The sequence below is a fragment of the Acomys russatus genome, chromosome 10 (genome assembly GCF_903995435.1).
Source record: "Acomys russatus chromosome 10, mAcoRus1.1, whole genome shotgun sequence".
NCBI classification, from domain to species: domain Eukaryota; kingdom Metazoa; phylum Chordata; class Mammalia; order Rodentia; family Muridae; genus Acomys; species Acomys russatus.
Window position 1 is genome coordinate 24,869,602 of NC_067146.1, and position 24,040 is coordinate 24,893,641.

At 38.8% G+C, this 24,040-nt stretch overlaps 1 pseudogene; it reads right to left on the minus strand.

Annotated features, from left to right (window-relative positions):
• Window positions 1-16,917: 16,917 nt before the first annotated feature.
• LOC127194254 (uncharacterized protein C11orf98 homolog) lies at window positions 16,918-17,305 on the minus strand (annotated as a pseudogene).
• Window positions 17,306-24,040: the final 6,735 nt, after the last annotated feature.

The window sequence follows — 24,040 nt, forward strand, 5'->3', positions numbered from 1 at the left end:
GAATGTTAGAGAAAGAATCTTTTATTGTTGAGGTGATCTGTTTGTGCACCATGTAAAGACTGTATTTGAAATACTCAGATGCTGACTTCTGTACAGCTGAGAGCTGAATACAGGTTGGACTTAGATATTATTATTCTTTGACTGAATCATATTTTGTAAACACTCCCTCTAACATCTTACAATTGAGTTAATAAAGAGCTGAATTGCCAATAGCAAAGGCAGGAGAGGAAGGTGGGACTTCTGGGCAGAGATAGGAATTCTCAGAAAGAATCTGAGGCACAGGGAGTTGAAGACGAAAAGGTGCCAGAACTGAGGGAAAATAACAAACCATATGGCAGAACATAGACTCGTATAAACAGGGCAATTTAACTTAAAAGCTAGTTGGAAAACAAGCCTGTGCTAAGATCAAGCTTCCATAATTAATAAAAAGTCTTCCTATCATTATTCAGGAGTTAGTTATATTTGCCTCCCCACATTCACAGGCTACCTGGCTCAGCATGATCTTTTTTAGTTCCATCCATTCGCCTGGAAATTTTATGATACAATTGTCTTCAATACCTGAGTAATATTCCATTGTGTAAATGTGCCATATTTCCTTTATTCTTCTTTGGTTGAGGGAAGTATAGCCTTTTTTTCATTTTCTTTCTATTATGAATAAAGCTGTGTAACCCTAATTAAGAAAGTGTCCTTGTATGGTGGAGCATCTTTTGGGTACATGCCCAGGAGTAGTAAACTCTTGGGTAGAACTATTCTTAATTTTCTGAGAAACCACCAAATTAATTTTCAAAGTGGTTGTACAACTTTTCACTCCCACCAGCAATGCAGGAATTTCCCCCTTGCTCCACATCCTTACCAGCATGTGCTATCACTTGAGTTTTTGATCTTAGCCATTCTGACAAGCGTAAGATGAAATATGAGAGTCATTTTGATTTGCATTTCCATAACTAAGGATTGAACATTTCTTTAAGTGATTCTTGGCAATTAGATATGTCTCAGTTGAGAATTCTCTGTTTAGCTCTTTACCCCATTTTTAATTGGGTTATTTGGCTTATTGGTGTTTAATTTCTTGAGTTCCTTATATATTTTGAATATTAGCCCTCTGTCAGATGTAATACTGTTAAAGATCTTTTACCACTCAGTAGGTCACTGTTTTGTCCTACTGACAATGTCCTTTGCCTTGCAGAAGCTTTTCAGGCTTCATGAGGTCCCATTTATTGATTGTTGATCATAGTGCCTGAACTGTTGGTGTTCTGTTCAGGAAGTTGTGTCCTATGCTAAATTGTTCAAGGTTATTACCCACTTTTTCTTATATCAGATTTAGTTTATCTGGTTTTATGTTGAGGTATTTGATCTAGTTGGATTGGATTGTTTGCATTCTTCTATATGCAAACATCCAGTTAGTCCAGCACCACTTGTTGAAGAAGCTTTCTTTTTTCTATTGTATAGTTTTAGCTTTGGAGGAGAGGGGGCAAGAGGTCAAGTATCAAATGTTGTATGTATGTGGGTTTACCTCTAGGTCTCCAGTTTGATTCCATTGATCAACCTATCTGATTTAATTCCAATACTATGCAGTTTTTATTACTATTACTTTGTAGTACCACTTTGAAATGAGGGATGGTGATACCTCCAGAAGTTCTTTCATTGTGTAGAATTGTTTTAGCTTTTCTGGGCCTTTTGTTTTTCCATATGAAGGTGAGTATTGTTCTTTCAAGGTCTGTAAAGAATTGTGTTAGAGTTTTTAGGGAATTGTGTTGAATTTGTAAATGGCTTAGGTAAGATGGCCATTTTTATTATGTTAATCCTACTGAATCATGGGCATGGGGGATCTTTCAATCTTCTGAAAAAAATTTTCAATTTCAATAGTTAAAGACTTTAAGTTCTGTCATATAAATCTTTTACTTGTTTGGTTAGAGTTACACAGATATTTTATATTATGTGTGACTGTTATTAAAGATGTTGTTTCTCTAATTTCTTTCTCAGCCTGTTTATCATTTATATGTATGAGGGCTACTGATGTTTTTAGTTAATTTTGTGTCAAGCCATTTTGATTTTGTATCTAGCCACATTTATTAACAAATATCAACAATTCCTGGAATATATTTTATTTATTTATTTTATAAATTTGTTTATTTTTTATTTATTCCATTTACATCCCAATTGTAGCCTCCTCCCTCATCTCTTCCTGGTCTCTCCCTTTTGCCAGCTCTCCCTTTCCCTTAGTCCTCAGAAAGAGGGAGCCTTCTTCCTTACCATCTGACCCCAGTCTATCAAGTCTCATCTGGACTGCCTGCATCCTCTTCCTCTGTGGGCTGGCGTGGTCACCTGGCCAGAGGGAAATGATCAATGAGTGAGCAACAGGGTTCATGTCAGAGGCAGCCCCTGCACCCCATATTATGGCGCTCACATGGAGACTGGAAGGCTTATCGACTACATCTGAGCAGAGGGTCTTGGTCTCATGTATGGGCCTTGGTTGGTGTATCAGTCTCTGTAGGTCCCCCTAGGGACAGATTTGTTAGTTCTCTTGTTCTCCTTGTGGAGTTCCTATCCCCTTCAGGTCCTTCTTATCCTTCAACTCTTCCCTAAGTCTCCGTGCACTCTGCCCCAAGGTTTAACTGAGAATCTCAGTATCTGATGAATACCCTACTGGGTGGCATTTTTCAGAGAACCTCTATGGTAGGCTTCCATCCTTTTCCCTCTCTTTATACACTTCTGGTGTCTATTCTAGCTGCCCTCATGAATGAGAATTAAGCATTCTCTCTAGGGTCCTCTCTCTTATATATTTTAAAGCAACTTATATGCTCTGTGGAGAGAACAGGTCATTGCCCAGCTGCAGGTCTTTTTTTCTAGTTTTATACATACCCAAGATTTACCCTTGGGTTGAATCTTCTTTCTTGAAACATAGCTATGGGAATATACTGATGTATACTAGAATTAAATCAATAGGGTTGTGTTTATTGAGTAGCCTGTGTATGAAAAGCCTATAACTGGTAAGCAGTGAGCCGTGCCTGAGATTGGATTTAGGTTCCTTCCTCTGGGAAAAATAAGCCTACATAGGTGGTAAAGCTATTAGAAATTCTGAGCGGAAGCTTTTTCTGAACTGAAGAGGTCTGTATCTACTATATTGTTTTTTATAACTACACTCATGTGGAGAGATTCAGTATCTGGTATGGGACTGTGGAAGCATGAGTGTCTGCTCTGCAGTCCTAAACATTCTGGAATGGGAGCCTAATCTTCCATACTTTTTTTTCTTAGGCATTGAAGAAAGTCTATTTCATGATTTAACATGCCATCTAATCCTAAGACTGCTAATGTTATTTAAGAATAGTGACCATGTCTCTGTATAAAAACAAACAAACAAAAAACCCTTCAATGTTTTTATAAAATCACCTATTTTAAAATTCGATTGAATATCCAATGTTTTATAAGTTAGAACAAGAAAGGTAAACATTTCTATTTTTATTTTCTGGGCTTGCCATATCTAGTTTTCAAAAATAGTGGTTTGGAAAAATTGAAACTTGTATTATATACAATCCATGTTTCAGGTCTGAAATTAAGGTATTGGCTTGGCTCTGCTCACTCCTAGGAGCATGTGGAGAGTTCGTCTCTCTTTTTTCCCTACCTTCTGGTGGTGTAGACATTGCTTGGCATTCCTTGGTAAGTTGTCACCATGCTTTAACCTCTATTTCCTTCAAATGATATTCTCCTCCTGGTGTGTGCTTCAAACAACTCTCGTGACTAGCGTTCTCCACCAAGATAGAATTTCCCTTCAACTATGAGGCAGGAAATCTGTCTTCTACTTAGTTGCTTACTGGTATGTATTTGGTCACAAAAGGGAGAACAGCAACTAGTTTATGAGGGAAAGGATTTTTTTAAGTAAAAAAAAAAACAGAAAAACAAAAAAAAAACACTTGAGCTCTGTATCTTAGTCATTACATGTTTTATCAGCACATCACAGAGTCACAAATGGAATTTAGAAATAGTTAACAAAAAGTGGTCATTTAGTTCTGAGTTGTGATGATATTTGGGATAGCATTATATATGAGGTGTGGCTTCAGATAGACAGACATTATCACATTAAAGCATCATTTACATAGTTCTTCCTCCAAGCAAAGACAGTAGGCTTCCTTGATTGGTGAGTCTAAGGGTGAAACCTGAAACACAGAGCAATAAGATCAAGTCTCCACACAGATGCTTGCAGTATGCATGCATTCCTGTCACTTCTCACAAAGTTCTGCAAACTGTCTTCAGTAATATTTGGGGAAATTAATAATTCAGGATAATTATGGAAAAACATGTTAAGAATGGGAGTAGACTATTAATGAAGTGAGCACATTGAAATATGTGCCTAAAAATTTTAAAAACATTAAAGAACTCTAAATATCATTGGTCATCTTCTACACCTAATGTTTAATAATTACTGAAATGATATCAGAAATATTGTCAGAAGGAAGCAATCTAACTATAGCTACATTAAAGAATCCTTATTCTTGTTCTATTAAGTGTCATGTTCCCTATTACCTCAGCATCCCTATTATTAATAGTGCCTCTTGTTAGCCATAGAGATAAAAGGCACACTTCAAAAGATGCCACCTCTTAAAAAAGATGAAAAACATGGAAGAAAGTAAATAACGAGGAGGGAAGGAGATGATAGAAGGCAGATAGACAGTGATAACTAGAAACAGGAAAAAAACATAAAAAGCTTTAAAAAATAAATCTTAAATTTGAGATTAAAGCTTTATCCTTCCCCCCCCACTACCTTAATAACATATCACCCCCCCCAATCCCCCACAACATAGGACTCTCTCAAGGCTTCAATTCTACTCTTCCTAGGGGAAGATTTTTTTCCCTAGATATTTGTTTTGTTTTTATCTACCTTTGACAACCAGCTGGTGTGCTTATTATGCTTTATAGATTCCCACTAAACTTACCATGCTACGTAATAGAAGGCAAAAAGGTCAACCCATTAAAGGATCTATTGTATTCAGAGATTCTGATATTCAAGATTTTCCAAATATTTCTGGGTAGCTGTTTTTTTGCTATGTGGTAGATGCCAGAGTGCACAGTGCAGAGGTCCTGTGTTAACTTGTGCCCTGGAAATCCCTGATCAGGAGGCAGGGTCATATATATATACAACTGCTGATGGCACCAAATTTCCTGTCTCAATTATTAACATACTCTATGACTTTGGGTCCTTAATCATCTTCTGCATTGTTATTCATTGGGACAACTAATCTGATTGTATAAATTGAAGCTGCAGTATTCACTCATTAAAGAAGTTACTCTGGAAGGCTGGAGAGATGGCTCAGTAGTAAAGAATATTGGCTGTTCTTCCAGAGGACCTGGATTCAATTCCCAGCACCCACATAGCACCTCACATTTGTCGCTAACTCTGGATCTAATGGCTCTGACACTCTCTTGCCAATTCACATTTAAAAAACAGTGGAGATGGTGAAGTGGCTGAGCTGATAAACAGCTTGTTGCAGAAGCCTGATGACCTCAGATGAATCCTCAAACTCAGTTAAAGTTAGAATGGACCTACCCCACAACAAGTGCTGTAGTGTGTGTGTGTCCATAACACTTGTGTCATGCACAACACACACACACACACACACACACACACACACACAAATGCATGCGTGCTCATGCACACATACAAGTGAATGCAAAACATAATACATTAATTTTTTAAAAGTAAAACAGAATAAAAACGTATACTAAGAATAATAACACTGCAGTTTCTTGCTCTGCTTCTCTAAGGCCATCCATTTCAAACTTTTTTGGTTCTACTGCAATTTCTCTACCTGACTCTGCTTTCCTAAGGTCCCTAAAGTCATCCTCTCAAACTTTTTCACTTCTAATGTCAGTTATTTAACTCCCGTATTTCCAATGAATAAGTACAAACTCTTCTTTATACATTCATTACTAGAAATGCTTGTACATGTATGCAGTATATCTTGGTCACTTCTACTCCTCACTTTCCACTCCATGTCCCTCGGATGCCCATCAAGTCCTCCCCACTACATGTACTCCTTTCCTTATGTTTATTTTATGAATATATATTTATTTTTTCTTTCCTTTTAAGTGCTATTGCATCTCCATTCCCCTTTCTCCCCTTCAATCTTTCCCATGTACCCTACCCCCTGATCCCTCTCATATTTCTTCTCATGACTTTTTCTTTGTTACATATATGTAAACGTATGAAAATATAAATATAACCTGGTCAGTCCACTTAGTGTTACGTGTGTATATATAGAACTTCAGGGCTGATCACTTTGTATTTAATAGCTGATTAGAGGGCTCATCATTGCAAAAGAGTTTTTCCACGTTCCTGGTATTTCTTAGTTCCCTATCGTCTTTTTCTCGGGTGGGACCCAGTGAGGTTTCTCCATCCATCTATGCCTATCTATTGTTATATTTGCTAAGGTATTGATTGGTCAGGCAGCCATAGTGTTACAGTATCATGACTGAAGGTTCCTTGTCATCTCAAAGAAATAACAATGTCACACCAGATCTCCTGTTCTTCTGGTTCTTACACTCTTTCTGCGGCTCCTCTGAGATGTTCCTTGGGACTTAGGTGGGGGAGATGTGTTGTGGATGTATCAATTGAGACTGAACATCCCATAGTTAATTTTTCTTTGTATTTTCACTGGGTTTTAGTTGTCTACAATGGCCTAGTCGGTTGCAAGGAGAAGTATCTATGATAAAGTGTGGGGCCAAGAAAGCAGTGCATCCAGGGGAGCCCGTCCAGAGCAAAAGTTAGGTCCAGACATGTTCAAACCCAAAAAAAATCTCAGCCTGAAATGGAAAGGAGTAAGATTGCTTAATTTCTCTTCTGGGCCTACCTGTCCCAGCGCATGTAAGCCTTGCCACCCCCAACTTTGCCACCCTTAAGGTAGTCTTGTGTGTAGCCTGGTGGCCAGGTTTCAGGTTAAACTTCCTCTCTCCCTATAATGACATGTCTAGCAAGCACTTAGAATTCCTCTTCATACTGATGAAGCATTCTCTGCACCTCGACCCAAGCCAATTATGCATATTCTCCCCAAATACCTCTACCCACTCCCTAAGGTTTATATATGGCCCTTATTTCCTCTCAACAAAGAGAGCGATTTCACTGAAGACGGCTTCATGTGCACTCAAAACTGGCCAAGATGCTACATAACTCATCTACCCTGGCCTGGTGCACAGTGTTGTCTCTATACCCCAGGGGAAAAGCAGAACCTGGAGCAACAACAAAGCGTGAGCTCTATATTTACCTGTGTGTAGTAGCATAGGTTTTCAGGCATCCTTTCTTTCCTGTTAAACAGGCCATAAATCCAACGAGACAGCTGTTGGCTATTGCCGAGATGTAAGTGCCTCTACTGTCCATGGAGAAGTATCTTACCAGGCCAATCGTTGTTGTGTTTCAGTGCTGTCTCATCTGAGAAAGAGTACTGAATTCTTTCCTGCCTTGGCAGCTTGCACAGCATCTTATGATATTAGAAAAATTAATCCACAGAAGGAGGCTTTTGGGTCAGATATAGATCATCTGTCCAAGTCACCTATCTAAAGAACAGCAATAAAGACTTACCTTCAACTTTTGGGAGGCAGCCAAAGGCAACAGAAGTACCCTATAATACAAGGCTTATATCTGGGGAGTTGCTTGGCCACCCTTTACTAATAACTCCAAAGTAGGTTTCTTATGCCTGGTACTAGGGTGGTTTTTTTAGACAGTTTATGGCTTTTGTAGCATTATTACTCAAAGTGGCATAATTGTATTTAAACTATATAACTATATATGTTTATATGTAATGTTATATATAATCTTAGATGATATAAAATAAAACTTTACTGCTTTTTCGGGCACCCTTGGTAGAACTTGTCCCTTCTCTCTGCCTCTTCTTCTGTATTTCTGGTCCTTCCTACTCCCACATTAAAGCCTTTCTCAACTCCAAACAGTGTTTCCTATGTGCCCATGGCAGTGGGGTTTTTCAGTGGGGCAGGGAGAACCTACCAATGGCTACACTCACAAAGAGAGGTGATTTTTTTTCTATATCAGACATAAACTGCCAATAGCTTCTCAGGTATGAATGGGGTTTTGGGATCCCCTCCCTGTTCTAGGCTGGCATTTTTAATTGGCTTGATTTTATATATGTCTTATATAGGTTAGTCGAGCTACTTTGAGTTAATATGGGCAGCAGCCACACTCTGTCACTCACTCTGCCTCATCCAATGGCTTTTACATTTGTTCTCCTTGCTTCCCTCTGATGCTCCCTGAGCCTTAGGGATGGAGAAGGCTTCAATACAGATAGATGTCTCTAACTTTCTATATCTGGATTCATCTATTTAAAAAAAAAATAAAAATAAAAATAATTTGCTTTGTACAAAGTATATGAAGAGTTTAGCATTATACAATGCCTTTTGCTTCCACAGTATCCAAATAAAGTTTTATTTAAAGATTTATTTACACCTCTTAAAAACTATTTACATCAGTAGTAGCCCATGCCTTTAATCCCAGCACCCAGGAGGCAGAGGCAGGTGATCTCTGAGTTTGAGGCCTGCCTAGTCTACACTGTGAGCTCCAGGACAGCCAAGTGTACACAGAGAAACCCTGTCTTGAAAAACTAAGAAAAAGAAGTTTACTTTAAAACAATTTTTACCATTTTAGTGTATTTACAAACACAGTATGAATCTTGTCTTTCATAGAATTTTCATATACCCTTCACTTGGCTTCCCCTAACGTTCATGCCTTGCACCATGGTGATACCTAAGAAACTAGCATAGGTATAATTGTGCTTAATAAAGCTTGGAGTTTATGCAGATTCCATCAATTTCCCCACTAATGCCCTTACTCTGCTTCTGAATTCATTTTAAGGTACTCTATTCCATTCCTCATATAATGTTACATTAAGTCTCTGTGGTCTGTTTTTTTTTTTTTTTTTAATTTTTCTTGGTTTCTCGTGACTTTATCATTTATCCGCTATTTGGTACTGTCTCAGAACGGTATGGCTCTGATGATTTTTTTCCAGCCATGGAATGACCTTATGTTATCATCAAAATGGTAAGGCATGGTGCCAGCATGAGTCGTTTCTGCTCAGATTAACTTCAGTCATTCAGTTACGGCATCACACAGGGCTCTCTGCTGTAGTTGCTGGGTTTCCCTTTCTTCACCGTCCACACATTACCATGGAAGGAAGTAGAGCACACTATTTATGGACATATTTTAAGGTCAACACAGTATTGAAAGGTATTTAGGGAGCGAGGTCTTGTGATTCCACCATAAGCTCATTTCTTTTTCAAAGCCATTCACCACATTTCACCTCCCTCTGTGCCCACAGCAACTACTCGTGTGATATTCTAACCCTGACTTACTATTTTTCTCATGCTTTCTAATTTCTTGTTTAGAACTCATTTATATGGAAGCTTTATACTTATAGATATTTATTCAAGTTACTCAAATTAGTCCAGGCTTTGGCATAGGGAAAGTTGCATTTGTTTATATGTGCTCCTATTTTTTGGGTGCCCTAGTCTTGGTTTTCTCAATATAAACAAGTAGGGCATATACTTTCCTACATAAACCTATCTATAATTATTTCTGTACCTCCATATGCAATAAAATAGCCTCTGCTTATGTGCATCACCAGGTCTAATCTATGGGTTAGAGAAGATTTTTTTCATTCTTATTTGTAAATTTTTTTCTTTGACTGTGAAATACACAAATTAACCAAACTTAACTGAATTTCTTCTATTCCTAGCACTCTAAGAACAGGTCATCATGAGCAATCCTTTCCTAAAACTATATTTCTATATGCATATGTACGTTAACATACCTGAAAATCTATAGGTGAATGGCTATTTTAGACCTTTTCTAACTGAAAATATGTTCAAACATAGGCCGTGCAATTTGGTACTTTACAGAGTTTCTGCCTTTGTGCTTCCAGAGCAGAAGCCCGAGATTCCTGAATGGAAGAGAGGATGCTGCCTGAAGCTTGTGTATACTTGGCAAAAATCAGCCATGGGCAGATGGACAACCCATAGACTGCAAGGCAGATGCATGCTGCTGCGTAAGCATCGGAAGTCTTCTGTCTTACTCATTCCAATTGGGACGTGGGTTATGTATTATTTTGAAATGAGATTAGCATAATGGACTGGATTTTACATCCTTTCATTTTGAGGACCGTTTTGCAGGCTTAGGAACTAAGAAGAAATGGCAAAAAGAAAAAAAAAAAAAAGGCTAATACGGAACGGTACTGTGCCATCAGGGAGGATTCTCAGAACACCCGCCCATGCAAGGATGATCATTTTCTTACAGACCTCAGAGAAATAGGGGTGAGGGAAGAGAAGGGGAGAGAAGCATAAAGAAGCAGAGATTTAAAGTTGTAACACCAGTGAGTAAGCCTCTGCTTGTGAGAAAGCTGGTGACAATGTTCCATGGGGCCACTGGTTTGTCTGTGGGCAAGCGATATGAGGAAGTACACTTGCAAAACAAATATAAACCTCTATTAATCTATTTCATTATGTTTAAAATAAGCAAACATGGAAGCTGACTTTTAAGCACAGTCCTGGAATCTCTACTCGTCCCTTGCACCCAGGTGTCTTGGATGATAAAGAAGAAGCACACTGAACGTGCCACCTTCTTTTGCACAGGACAGTCATTTTTTTTTCTTGTTACATCTAAATGTCTTGAGATTGAGATAGAGAAGTGGCTCAGTGGTTAAGAGCCTTTGCTGCTTTTACTGAGGACCGGATTTCAATCCTCAGCTCCCACATCGAGTGGCTCAAAACCACCTATAACTCCAGCTCCAAGGAATTACATACTATAGTTTGGCCCCTATGGACACCCACTTAACATAAATACATGAACATAAATAAGATAAATCTTTTTAAAAATTATAAATGCCTTTTGGTTGTATTGGGCCATTACAAAAATTTGCCATTCTCCCGCAATGAGTTTAACATATAATTAATGCTTAGTAATTAGTAGATAAACATTTTATTCATTTACTCTAAAATTCATTCCACTAGATAATGAGGAGATTGTTTTTTTGTCCTTCAGGGATCACCTCTGTATAATCTGGCTCTTACCCTTAAGAACGGCTCTCTAAATAAAGAAGGGAGTCTCCTCATTTAATTTGATACACCAAGTCATCATCAAAATATTTATTTCCTGATCTTCCCACACACAAGGTGAATAAAGGTTAATAGCAATGGAAGTGGAAAATAATTAAGGATGAATATGTATATGATAAAAATGGAAAACAAGTCAGAATAAATAAAGTTTATTGTGACCATTAGGTTGCGATGTCTTAATTCTCCAGCCATAAAGTGTATTTTTTATTTCTTCACTCTTTGGAGGGACAGAGGAGTTGCAATGTACAATAAAGCGCTTGCATATGCAAGTAAGGAATAATGCAAGAAGATTAGAAAGGGTAAATAATTTTCCTGGAGTTCTAGAATCCTTAATCTTCACCAATGGATAGTGGAGCAAATAAGACTTCGTTGTCATTTTTGTTACTTTTTGACTAGTTATCTCTCAACTCAAAAAATCCAATGTAACAATGGCCCCGAGAAAAGCCATTCATTTCTCTTTTCGGTAAAGTAAGTCTAGAAACAGGTAACCCAAGGTTTTGGAGGCACACTCAGAAGTATTCAGAGGGACAGAGTTGTGTCTTGCACTTGGTTGTGTCTCCAAGTTTGGCGTCTGTGCCCTTGTTCTCCATGTGGTTGCTGCTCCTGCTCCAGCTGAGATTCATTCAAATCAGCAGGCTAGCAAAAGACAGCGAAAGGAACCGGGAGTCCTCTGGGAAAACAGTCCTAGAAATCTCAAACAATGTTTTCAACCTGTTTTTTTTAGTCACACCCTTCACCTGGCAGCTCCTTTGGGTTTTTCATTCTATAAACACTGGAGTCATTTTTCTATGAATTCCAGTCACAGGTGATTGTGGGGCTCAGATTGTGGATCTTAAATCCGTTGTGCCTCAGATGATTGAATACTTTGTACTGGGGACGGGGGTGGAGAGGTGGGGGGTGGCGGGAGGTGAGCTTTTTCTGCCAGTATTTCTCATGCTTCCAGTTTCTAACAGGTTGAGCCTCTAAGGTAGAGCTCATTTGCCTGACCAGTCTCTTGAACTTGTTAGCTTAACCTCTGCCTTGATCAGCAGGAAGTAATTGTTGGTGAAGACATTCTGTACCTTCCTATGATGTGTTCCTAGAGGGAGCCTGCTCCCTATCCAGGGGGAGGAGATTGCTAAAGCAAGGCCTGGAGGGCTCAAAGGACAGGTCTTGCAGGGCTTCTTATCCATTCAGCCTTCCTTCTTTATTTCTTGTGCAAAATTTTGATCAAGTTTTTTTGTTTGTTTTTGTCATTAGTTCTAACCTTTCCCCAATCCTTAGATGAGGGAGAAATGCATCATACATTTCTATTTCTACACATTAATACAGTTCATCTCACACAAGGATAACATAATCCAGCCTTTAAGGAGCTTTTAAAGCCACTCCCCCAAAGAAGTGTTTGTGTGTTTTTCTATGAAGTTTCCTTAATCTAATTAAGCCCGGAAAAAAAGCTTCTTGTAAAGAAACTGAACATAGAAATGTGAATTGGTTTTCCATAAAATACTAAGCATACATATGAGCAAAATAGATGTGAGACTGTCCAAGCCACTCTCAACAGAAAGCATGTCTTCTGTTTCCTTGTCTCCTGGAAGACTAGCTCTAGCCAACATGTACATTGCACCCTGATTAGCTAGGCCCTCCTCTAGGAACTGGAGACTGTGGTGGAGGAGATATGGGATTTTATAATCCTGCAGGAGGGCACTGCCTAAATAAGTAATTAACTGTGGCTGTAATTAATTAGAAAAGACACATGTGGGGTGCAAAGAGAACACATGGAAATGCATAACAATGTCAAAGATTTTGGAAGGAAAAAATTCTTAGAAAAATATTTGTGACAGGGGTATGTTTGTAGTTGTGAGTTCGTGTAGATGTTATGCTTAAGCTAAAGTAACTATATAAAAAGTGAACAAAGCTTTTATGGTATTCGCAGTAGTAAAAAACTTATGACAACTTTCTTTGCTCACTTTATTTCAATCAACATTTCCTTATGCCTTTGCTTATAAGAGAAAAACATTGAAAGTGAAAAAGTAGATTATTTACTACAGAAAGAAGAAAAATTTGCTATGAACTTTCCCCTTCTGAAACAGTAATGGCAGCATACTCAAATGTGCTATTTTCTCGCTGATAGACCCAGTGCTATCGTGCTCAGGAAGTCTCTGTACAATAGTTTTTATTGTGGGAGTCAAAAAAGAAAAACTCATTTCTATTTCAACCCATTTGTCCACAATTTTTGGGAACTCCTTGTTTTTTTTTTTGTTTTGTTTTGTTTTTTGTTTTAATAGCTGAGTAGTATTCCATAGTGTAAATGTACCACAGTTTCTTTATCCATTCTTCTACTGAGGGACACTTAGGCTGTTTCCAGGTTCTGGCTATTTATGAATAAGGCCACTATGAATATGGTTGAACATATGTCCTTGTTGTGTGCTGGAGCATCTTCTGGTTATATTCCAAGGAGTGGAATAGCTGGATCTTGAGGAAGCCTTATTTCCAGTTTTCTGAGAAAGCACCAGATAGATTTCCAAAGTGGTTGTACTAGTTTGCATTCCCATCAGCAATGAAGGAGTGTTTCTCTTTCTCCACATCCTTGCCAGCATGTGGTGTCATTTGAATTTTTGATCTTAGCTATTCTGATGGGTGTAAGATTAACCCAGAAGCAGAAACACTCAAATGTTGTATACTTACTTATATCTGGACACTAGCCTAAGGGGCATGTCCCATGAAATTCTTCACTTATCATGAAAGTGGAAAAGAGGGGAGGACATCCTATTGGGACTCTTGGTGAGAGAAGTATGGGAGAATAGGGACATAGATGGATCCAGAGGGTCCTAGAAACCTACAAGAAGAACATTATGACAGGCAGATTTGGGCCCAGGGGTTCTGTTCAAACTATGGTACCAGCTAAGGACAATACATGCAGTAAACTTCGAACCCCGAACCAGATCTAACCAATGGATAGGACAGTCTCCACGGTTGAGTGGAGAGTGGGGACTGACTTTCATACGAACTCAGGTACACCATATTTGACCACATCCTCTTGAAGGGGAGACCTGGTGGCCCTCAGAGGAAGGATAGCAGGCTACCAAGAAGAGACTTGATACCCTATGAGCATATAGAGGGGGAGGAGGTCCCCCCAATCACAGTCATAGCAGAGGGGAGTATGGGGTAAGTGGGAAGGAAGGAGGAATGGGAGGATACAAGGGATGGGATAACAATTGAGATGTAATATGAATTAATTAATAAAAAAGATATTTTAAAAAATAAAAACTACCAGAAGAATTGCCAATTTAATAAACATTTTTTGTCAAGCAGCACCCAAACTCATAAACTCAATATTTAGCTTGTTTGTGTGTATGCATGAATGTGACGTGCTTGCATCCATGAATCTACTAGTGTCACTGTGCATATGTGGAGGTCAGAGAACAACTTGTTAGAATGGGTTCTTTCTACTCCAGGTAGATTCCAGGGATTGAATTTGGGTCCTTAGACATACCAGCAAGTGCCCTTATCCACTGCACATCATAACCCCATAATCAACCTCATAAACCCAATTACTAAGTAGAATAATTCAATGGTTTCTTTAATTTCATTTTATTTATTTACATGTTAATGTTTGCCTGTATACATGTCTGTGGACCATGTGTGTGTGTGGTGCCCACAGAGACCAGTAGAGTGTGTCAGATCTGTAACTATTGTAACAGTCCTCTAAAAGAACACCCAGTGCTCCTAATGCTCACCTCATCTCTCTAGCTTCCACAACGATTACAAATACTTTCTTTAATAATCATATGAGCATATAATGTGTTTGGATCAAATGCAGCCTTCAATATCTTGCGTGTCTTTTCCTGGAAACATGACCAGATGACCCAGGAATGAGGAAATGACAGGCACTAAGGAAAGAACCAACACACACATGGGAAAGCTGGGATTGGACGTTATGGTCTCCTTCAGAGGCCCCTTCTATGCAACCCGGAAACTCAGAGTGTATATTATGTGCAACATAAGGAGGAGGTGTTAGCTAGCGTTGATGGGAGGCCTCCATAGAGGAACAGTCTTAGCTGTAAACATTGGAGGAAGAAGCAGAGACGGATGTTTTTTTCATCCACTGACAGCTTCCTCACACAGTAGTGAAAGGCTCTGCTATCTGAGTCACTGGACTTTTCCTATGACCGTGGCCCTGTCAACAATACACGGTCACTCAAGAATTCCTCTGCTCCTCACACCAAGCTCTATTCTTCCCTCCCCTCTCATTCCTATAGCCCACCACTTCCTTCCCTCCCCTCCAGCTTGATGTTCTCTCTCTCTCTTTCTCTTCCTCCCTCCTTCTGTCTCCCTCTCCCTCTCCACTCCCTTCTTCTTCTTCTTCTTCTTCTTCTTCTTCTTCTTCTTCTTCTTTTTTCTCTCTCTCTCTCTCTCTCTCTCTCTCTCTCTCTCTCTCTCTCTCTCTTTCAGTCTGAGTATGAATGCTGGAATATGGGGTGGAGTGGTAAAGGGGATAGCACCTGCAGCTTCTTCCTCTAGGAAGTTAACAGCCTGGGACTGCTTGCCTACAGAGTCCTCCTTCCAATATTAGCTACCACCTCTTTTTCTGTATATACTAAATATGCTGTGATTTGAGGTTCTTGTGCAGTTGGGTTGATATGTTCCATCAGACACAAAATATCCCTTTTCATACCAGCTTTTCTTTACACATGTCTGTGCTTTCTTCCTTCCCTTGCCAACCAAGTTCAGGCAAGTCCTAGGCACACTAGATGCAGCAAAGGCGGGGCATTATTTTCACTGGGTGCAATGTGTGCAGCTGATACATCATGCCTCTTCCTGGTGTCTTCACGTCTGTCCAGACTCTAGAGGAGACCCAGTACTGTCACTGTCCTGAGCCTGTATTATTTCTAACTCTCATTTCTCATCAAATACTAGGTTTTTTGTAACAGATGGAGATGATTACAGAAAGTTACAACTTCTCCAAATACAGAGAACAACTGACCATTGGGTGCCCATCCCTAACATATAAGTCCACAATACAACCTTTATTCCTAAAGGCTTAAGGACCATTGCTGCAAAAGTGTGTGGAAACAGGGCAAGACCAGAGGATTAGTACAACTGTTGTGAGATAGAATGTTTCTGTATAAGACCTACAAACTGCATCCATAAAATATCAACAATATGAATAATTCTAAACAAAGCCTACATAATGAGCACAGCGTGTCTGAAAATCTAAGGTGAATAATGGCTTTTGAGAGCAGGAGAATCAGTTGTCTCCAGAAAAAGACACCTGGTAGGTTACTCGATCCCAAGAGTCATGATAATTGTTGAGAAGCAAAACAAAGACCTAAAAAAATACCTTCTGTTAACTGTGAAAGGAGATTGTTCTCATTTATTGTTGCTAGGCTATTTCTTGTAGGTCAGCCATTATGGTAGGCATCTTGAAGCAGAGAAGCTGTGCTGACTACCCTTAGACCCTCTTGAGGTGAAGTTTCTTAGCATTCCCTCTGGAGAGAGAACCCCAAGACTCACAAGACCTTTAGTGGGTGTTCAAGAGAGCCTCTTCCTAAGTTTTCTTTTTCTTTTCTTTTCTTTCCGGTTTTTTGTTTGTTTGTTTTTGTTTTTGTTTTTTTGTTTAAACACCAGAGCTTTCTTACAAAAAAAGTTGACTCCTCGGGTGGGTCCTCTCCAGTCTTTCTCTGTGCCCTCCCAATATATACCTCTGGGAGAGGTCAGAGGAACATTATAGAAGCGGTGTCTGGGAGAATGAAATATGGTAATATTTTCTCCAAAGTTCTCCAAATCCTTCTGGCTGCTGCTGAGAATCTTCTGGGAGAAGACGTAGGAACTTTAGTTCTCATCTTCAAGATCCTCCATGTCTGCATCCTGGGGTGGGGGTGGGGGCTTTTGCCTTCTTTTGTTGTCGCTTGGGCTGTGGCTCATTAGTCCTCATTGACTTCGAAGGGCTTCCACTTCCATGGCTGCTTTTTCTTTCTGGGCAAGGCAGATCTGCAGCAGGAGTTTCCTGAGCTTCTTCCCAGAGAGCATGACGTTGGCCCGTGCACTGGACGCACGCTTGCTTCTTGGTGCCTGGAAGTCAACCGTTGGTCTTTTATGGCCCCCGACAACCTGGCGCTTGAGTTGCTAATTCTTGCTCAACACCCTCCTGTTGGTGCTTGAACAATTTCTCTTTCAGTTTCGTCCTGGAATGATTGATCTTTCCTCCCGGAGGTGCCATAGCTGCACTCGGAGACTCACTCCCGGAGACGCCTCTCCTCAAGTTTTCAATCATGACTGAGTAAGAGGTAAAAACTTGGGGAAGGCATCCTATTGGGAGTCTAAATGAGAGACGCATGGGAGAATAGCAAAATAAAAGGATACAGAGGGTCCTAGAGATCTACAAGTAGAACAATATGATAGGCAGATTTGGGCCCAGGGGTCCCGCTCAAACTAAGGCACCAGCCAAGGACAATACAGGAGGTAAACTTTAAACCCCTTCCCAGATCTAGCCAATGGTCAGAATATTCTCCACAGTTGAGTGGAGAGTGTGATATGACTTTCTCACGTACTATGGTGCCTCACATTTGACCATGTCCCCTGGAGGGGGAGACCTGGTGGCACTCAGAGGAAGGACAGCAGGTAGCCAAGAAGAGACTTGATACCCTATGAGAATATATAGGGGGAGGTAATCCCCCTCAGGAACAGTCATAGGGGAGGGGAATAATGGGAAAATGGGGGGGGGAGGAATGGGAGGATACAAGGGATGGGATAAACATTGAGATGTAACAAGAATAAATTAATAAAAAAAAAACTTACTGGTGATGCCAATAGTTGCCCTGGTACCTATGAATCGTTTGTACTTTATGAGTCATCTCAATATAATCAGTGGTTCACTATGCTAGACATGGATGGAATAGGTGGGTTTTGTTGTTGTTTTCTTTTTTTCTTTTGGTGTGTAGCCTCTTTATGTAGGATGAAAAGAAAATTTTACTTCTATTTGTTGTTTTAAGATCATCCAAATTTCAGTGCTCATAAGTTATGCTTTGCTTTTTGACTCACTTTTCTGCTCATGACATTTCTGTCCTAATATAGCCAAATCAGTCCCCATGTAGGTCAGAAAAATATCAATACAATAACAAGCTACAAAAACAGATGCATTTGTGATAAATTATCAGTGTTCCACCAGGGCTGCCAGAAAATAGCTTTTGGCGAGCTTAGATTATTTTAGAAAGAAAGACAAGGGACATAAATACTGAATTAGTAATGAACAGTTTCCACAAAGTTTAGCCTGGCAGTAAGCATTTCTAAGTTCTGGTGTTACCATATAATTTTAATGTTAGAGCATTTACTTTCATAATGGCGGTATGACTTATTTTTAAAAGCCTAAAACTTGTCAAGCAATGACATCTTCCTGGATCTGTGCATGGCATTTCCCATTTGTCACCTCATTTAATCTTTAGACCATGCCTGACATAGATGCCATCATTACTGGCATTTCACTGGTTAATAACAGGATGTGACCGAGCCTTCATTTGATGGGCAGGGACGGCTTCTTTCAAGTTGCAGTCATCAGGCCTACTATACATTTAAGAATAAAATCTAAGTTCAAGTAAGAAGAAACTGTAAGGAAAGGACTTTCTCCTTGGAGTCTTATTTTTTTCATATAGAAAGAGAAGCTTTTCCCAACAGACTTCCATTTAACCTTGCATCAGCCAGAACTGGGTCATGCATAGCACTAATTGCAAGGGAAAGAAGAAACCATGTGCTATGAAGTATTTATCTACCCTTGCCTTCCTCCCTTTCTAGTGAGGGCTGGAAATCAGCGGACCTAAAGGCGAGGGATTGTGCAGTTGTGGTCACACACACACACACACACACAAACACACACACACATACACACACACACACCTGGCTACTTTTATATTTTTGATAAAGATGAATAATAATGTCAGGTTCCTGGCTGCTGCAAACCACTATGTGTGCCTGCTTTCTTTACCTGGGAAGAGCACAGTGTACAGTATGGAAGGAAAGAAGAAAATACTTCATGAAAACACAGGAGTAAATGTGTTTGAAACTTAGAGAAGCTGGATCTGGTGAAGAGGAAGAACAGCCTGGGATGTGTGTGGAAAGTGGTATAGCAGCTTTGGCTACAGCCACCTGAGAGCATATTAAGGATGGTGTGGGATGACTAGCTTTGTCTTCATCCCCAAATCCCTATTCACCGCATCCTCCTTTACCATGGGAGAAAGTGCATGGCTTTCTAGTCTCCGCTGTAATTATGGGTATGCACGTGACCCAGTTCTGGCTGGTATAAGCTCAAGTGACAATCTGTTGGGGAAGGGGTGAAGTCCCCTGCTCCCATATCTTTTTGCTTGAAATTTTGGTGTAACACCTAAATGCCTAGTGGTTCTGTTATGACCAAAAGGACCACTGGAAGGCTGGCAGGTGTCACCCTTCTCCAAAAACTCATCTGTGTTTAAACTTCTGGTCAGCTGTTCAGAGCTGCAGCACTAATTATTTCCTAATTAATACATATACCATTTTATCTTTCTTCTTGTCCAGAAATAGGACTATGCCTTGAGTGTATTTCAGTAGTACGTGACTTCCAATGTAGTGAAATGTCACGTTGGAAATTCCCAGTCCCCCATGAAGTGTGCAGCCTTAGCAACTGTGTCTTGGAGACAATAGATGATTGCCATATGCCAGAGGTGCCGGGTCTCCTGCTCTTCTAGTCTTTGCTTAATGCTATTGTTTCTACTGGGATTTTCAGGGTCCTTCTGACCTGTGGCCCCACTATGAGGTCTTCCTGCTTCTCTGTGTCCTCATGTTCTTTTTTCACTTATTGTTACATCTCAGGACTCTTTCAGCTTATGACACTGACTCATTGTCCTATGATCATTTGCTTATGTCTATCTCGAGCATTAAGCCATCAGCTATTTGAGGTCAGGGATCATGTCATAGATATTTGATATACACCGGCCAATCAATACATCTTTCATTAAATTGATTAATAACTGATTAGTACATACCTTCCTTCTTTTTAAAAAATGTCTTTATTACATATACAGTGTTCTGCCAGCGTATATACCTGCCCACCAGAGGAAGGCACCAGATCTCAATATGCCTATGAGCCACCATGTGGTTTCTGGGAATTGAACTCAGGACCTTTGGAAGAGCAGGCAGTGCTCTTGACCTCTTGAGCCATCTCTCCAGCCCCCCATTTCTTCCTTCTTTAAAACATTACTTTTACCACTCTTTAACATATGTTTTCTTTTATTGGCTCATTTCGCCATTAACTAGGATGCTACTTTACGACAAGAATTATATCTTATTCATCTTTATGACTTACATACACTCTCAAACAAAATTCACATTGAATAAATTGAATCTCACTACTAATGCATTAGGCATATCTTAATCATCATGTTAATTGCTATTTCCCCTGTGGGGTGAAGGGAGGTAGCAAGGGGGTTGAAGTACAACTATCCAGTTCGCTAAAGTAGACTTTTTTTTAATGTGCAATTTAAGTCAAAAGTGAAAAAATAATTTGCTCTAAAAGGGAAAAGCAGATCATATATTCCCTGATTTAGAAGTGTTTGAAGGATGTAGTACAAGAATCTGTTTTCAAGAACTTTCTAGTCTCATCTCTGTAGTAGACAATCTGACACAAGTGCAATTTAATAAGTTAATTGCAGTATGTGATTGACAGAGGCAGGGGACAATGTCTGATGTGCGGATTTCTCTATAAAAATTATGATAATAACTAAGGATCCTATTATTTCATTAAGGGCTCTATGGCTTGGCTGCTGCACAGCAAGACTTTCGCAGAATCTACCTTAGACATGATTGATATCAAGCCTGTGTTCATCTCTTATGACACCAAACCATGATAGGGAAGATGTCTGTCAGGATCCGTGTGAACCTTAACTCTTCTAAGTCTAAGTGTCTGCAGTGGAGACACAATCCCTGGGAATCAGCTGGGAACTGTCACATACCCTTTCAGAGCTATTTAGAGATTAAACTGTAAGAAGTAAGCAATTTTGATATACTCCATATTCTAAGCAAGCAAGATGAAGGTCCAGGAGAATTTCTTCCATAAAATAAAAGGAAATGAATAAATAAATTTATTTTATTTAAGAAGATGAAAACTTAAAACATTGCCTTAAGGAAAATGAAAGTTTGTTCTTTTAAATATTTCCTTTCTGAAATAAAACAGAAAATAAAGCTATGCATTGAGGATGCATCTATGTATTTTTAAATTACATGTTATCAAATATGTATAGTTTTTTAAAGAATGCATTTGCATGTTTTCAAATGTTAGCCAACTATTTAAAATTATGTAAGCTGTAGAAATGTATTTTTTTAACATTTGGAATTTAAAATTCTTTACTCACATGCGTAGTAACTTTGAAAAATTGTTTCTAAAATTATTTTCCTGTGTATTAATTTTTAATAAATTACTGGAAGATGAAACACCTTTTAGAGTTAAACACTTAATGAAGAAAGTTCACAATATTAGATATAAAATTGAAAATTTCAAAACATATTTTCAATATATTAAAGTATTTTTTCCAATAAAACATGAGGAAAATATCCTGTGAAGAATAAAAATGACTAGTTATACCAAAATGCTTCCCTGAAAAGTAGAAATAACACATCCTACAATATGTGGCAAGATCATCTCCTGTTCACCTAACCTAAACATTTACAGGAAGTGATTTATTCACGGTTGAAAATCAAGTCTATTGCAGTTCAGATAATTTCTGTGCATTAGGAAAAAAATGAATAAATTAAAAGTGTGCTTCAACAATTTAGTCCTTGTAAGCTGAGATTCTGCAAGCTCCATAGATGTCAAAACCTGCTGATAGCAGCCAACAGAGCCGACTCTGAGTTTGTGTATCTTCGTCCACTCTCCCTTTCTATCAGGCAGTACATGTGCAAATAGAAAGGTAGCTCTCTAATTAATCAAAGTCAGATGTGCCTGAACGCCTGGAGTTGCCGCTGATCCTTGTCCCAGCTTCTCCCATGCTCTCACTCTATGTTTTTACCTTGAAAACTTCTGCTCTGAGCTGGGAATGCCTGAAGGGCTTGCACGGTAAGTCAATGTGAAATTATCTCAGCAGGAAGAAGTTGCTTTTCAGCTTAAATGATTTAAGGCAGCAATTTTTCACACTCTCAAACTCTGACAAACGCCCAGATTGCCTCTCATGTCTGACTTCAAAATATTCAAAGAAAAGCTATTTTTATTAAAAACACTCTAGAGAAAATTGTATGTCACTTGTTCTCTGATATAACTTCATTTCTCCTGACAGTGACAATTTTCACCTCAGTACAATTTCTTTATTTTTTCCAAAGCTAATTCTGCTTAATATTAGTATTTATACAAACTCATATCAACTTGTCTCTGTGAAATATTCAAGGGTGTCAGGTAAATGTTGCTCACTGTCATTCATCTTCTTTGGGTGTTCAAAATGATCAATCGATTTAAAACTCACTTAGTTACTTTAGGTATTATTGTTTTATTTGTAAGAGAAAGCTTAACAACTGCGGAAACCCTTCATTTGACAAACCCATGTCTGCAAACTGCACAGAATTCTGAATTCGACGGCACATGTCTTTTGCCAACGGTTGTAAAAGTTTACATTAATAAATCTATTTGTTTTGTGCACGTAAGTCACGCAGGTATAACATGAGTGTGAGCATTTTGTCTTATGCTGCTTACATGCTAATAAGATTATGGCGGGTGTCATACTGCAGTGAACCATCACACTTGCTTTATTATGAATGCTGGCAGTGCAGAAACATCACATTATAATCACTTCAAAAGGAAAATAGATTCTGCATATTTTCATATGTGTTTATAATTCCGCTAAACCTCAGTAGAATCAAAGTCAGTGGAGACAAGAATGACAGAGGGTTTAATGTTCCCGAGAATGCTGATGGCATGGTGCGTTGCGACGCAGGAGAACGGTTAATATGTATAAGGTTACTTGTGGCCTGTGACCTCAAAGCATATCTTCTGGCCTTATCGAAATTCCATGAGAAAAAGTAACCACTAGCATGTGAATTTCTAACAAATAACCCGTGGCTTTTTAAAAGGGTTAATTTTATTTTTATTTGTGAAGGTCCCAAGTAAAGTATTTATAAGCATAACATGAGTGATACCCACAAGCGGCATCTAGGTTCTACAATGCTGCAAACTTCTTTTATATAGGCATTCCATTTTCACACAAGTGTGCTTTCTACACACCAATGAGGTTTCATTTCTAATCAAAACCGGATCATTTCTATCTCATTTATATTCCCTACAAGAGACCCAGGGAAAGAATTACCTTGCAGCCTCTACACACACTGCTAGGGTCAGGTCAAGGAAGTACATCAAGTCCAGCAGAGAAGGACATTTCATAAATTTCAATGGTGCAGCAACGCCATGTGTATCTCCTGTATCCACACCTCACCCGAGAACCTGTCATCTTTGTTATCCTTAAGTTATGATGTGTTTTCTGTTTAAACTAACATCTATTTTTATTTCATTAGTTTCTTTGTTTTATTTTTCATTAGCTCAAGGACAGGAAAACTGATTTATGTTTTAAATACATATTTAACCCTAGGAATTTCAATATTGATGTCTTTTATAATTATATATATGATAAAAATCCATGATTACTTGATAGCTTAACTCAAACAAATGATTAAAAAGGCAAAATTTGCTGGTAAATGAACTTATGGTACACACACACACACACACACACACACACACACACACACTACCTACTCTAAGAAAATAAGTAGCTTATTATGGATTAAAATTTCCTTGATACTTCGAAAAATAAAAGTTGTTAACAAAGATTCACATACTGAGATTTTTTTACTTTCGTATTACTTTCAGGGGAAGGTATGTCGTAACTTAGTTCAGGATTTTTTTTCTAAAGAACCAAAAACATTGAAAAATTGAAAATATTATACCCATGAA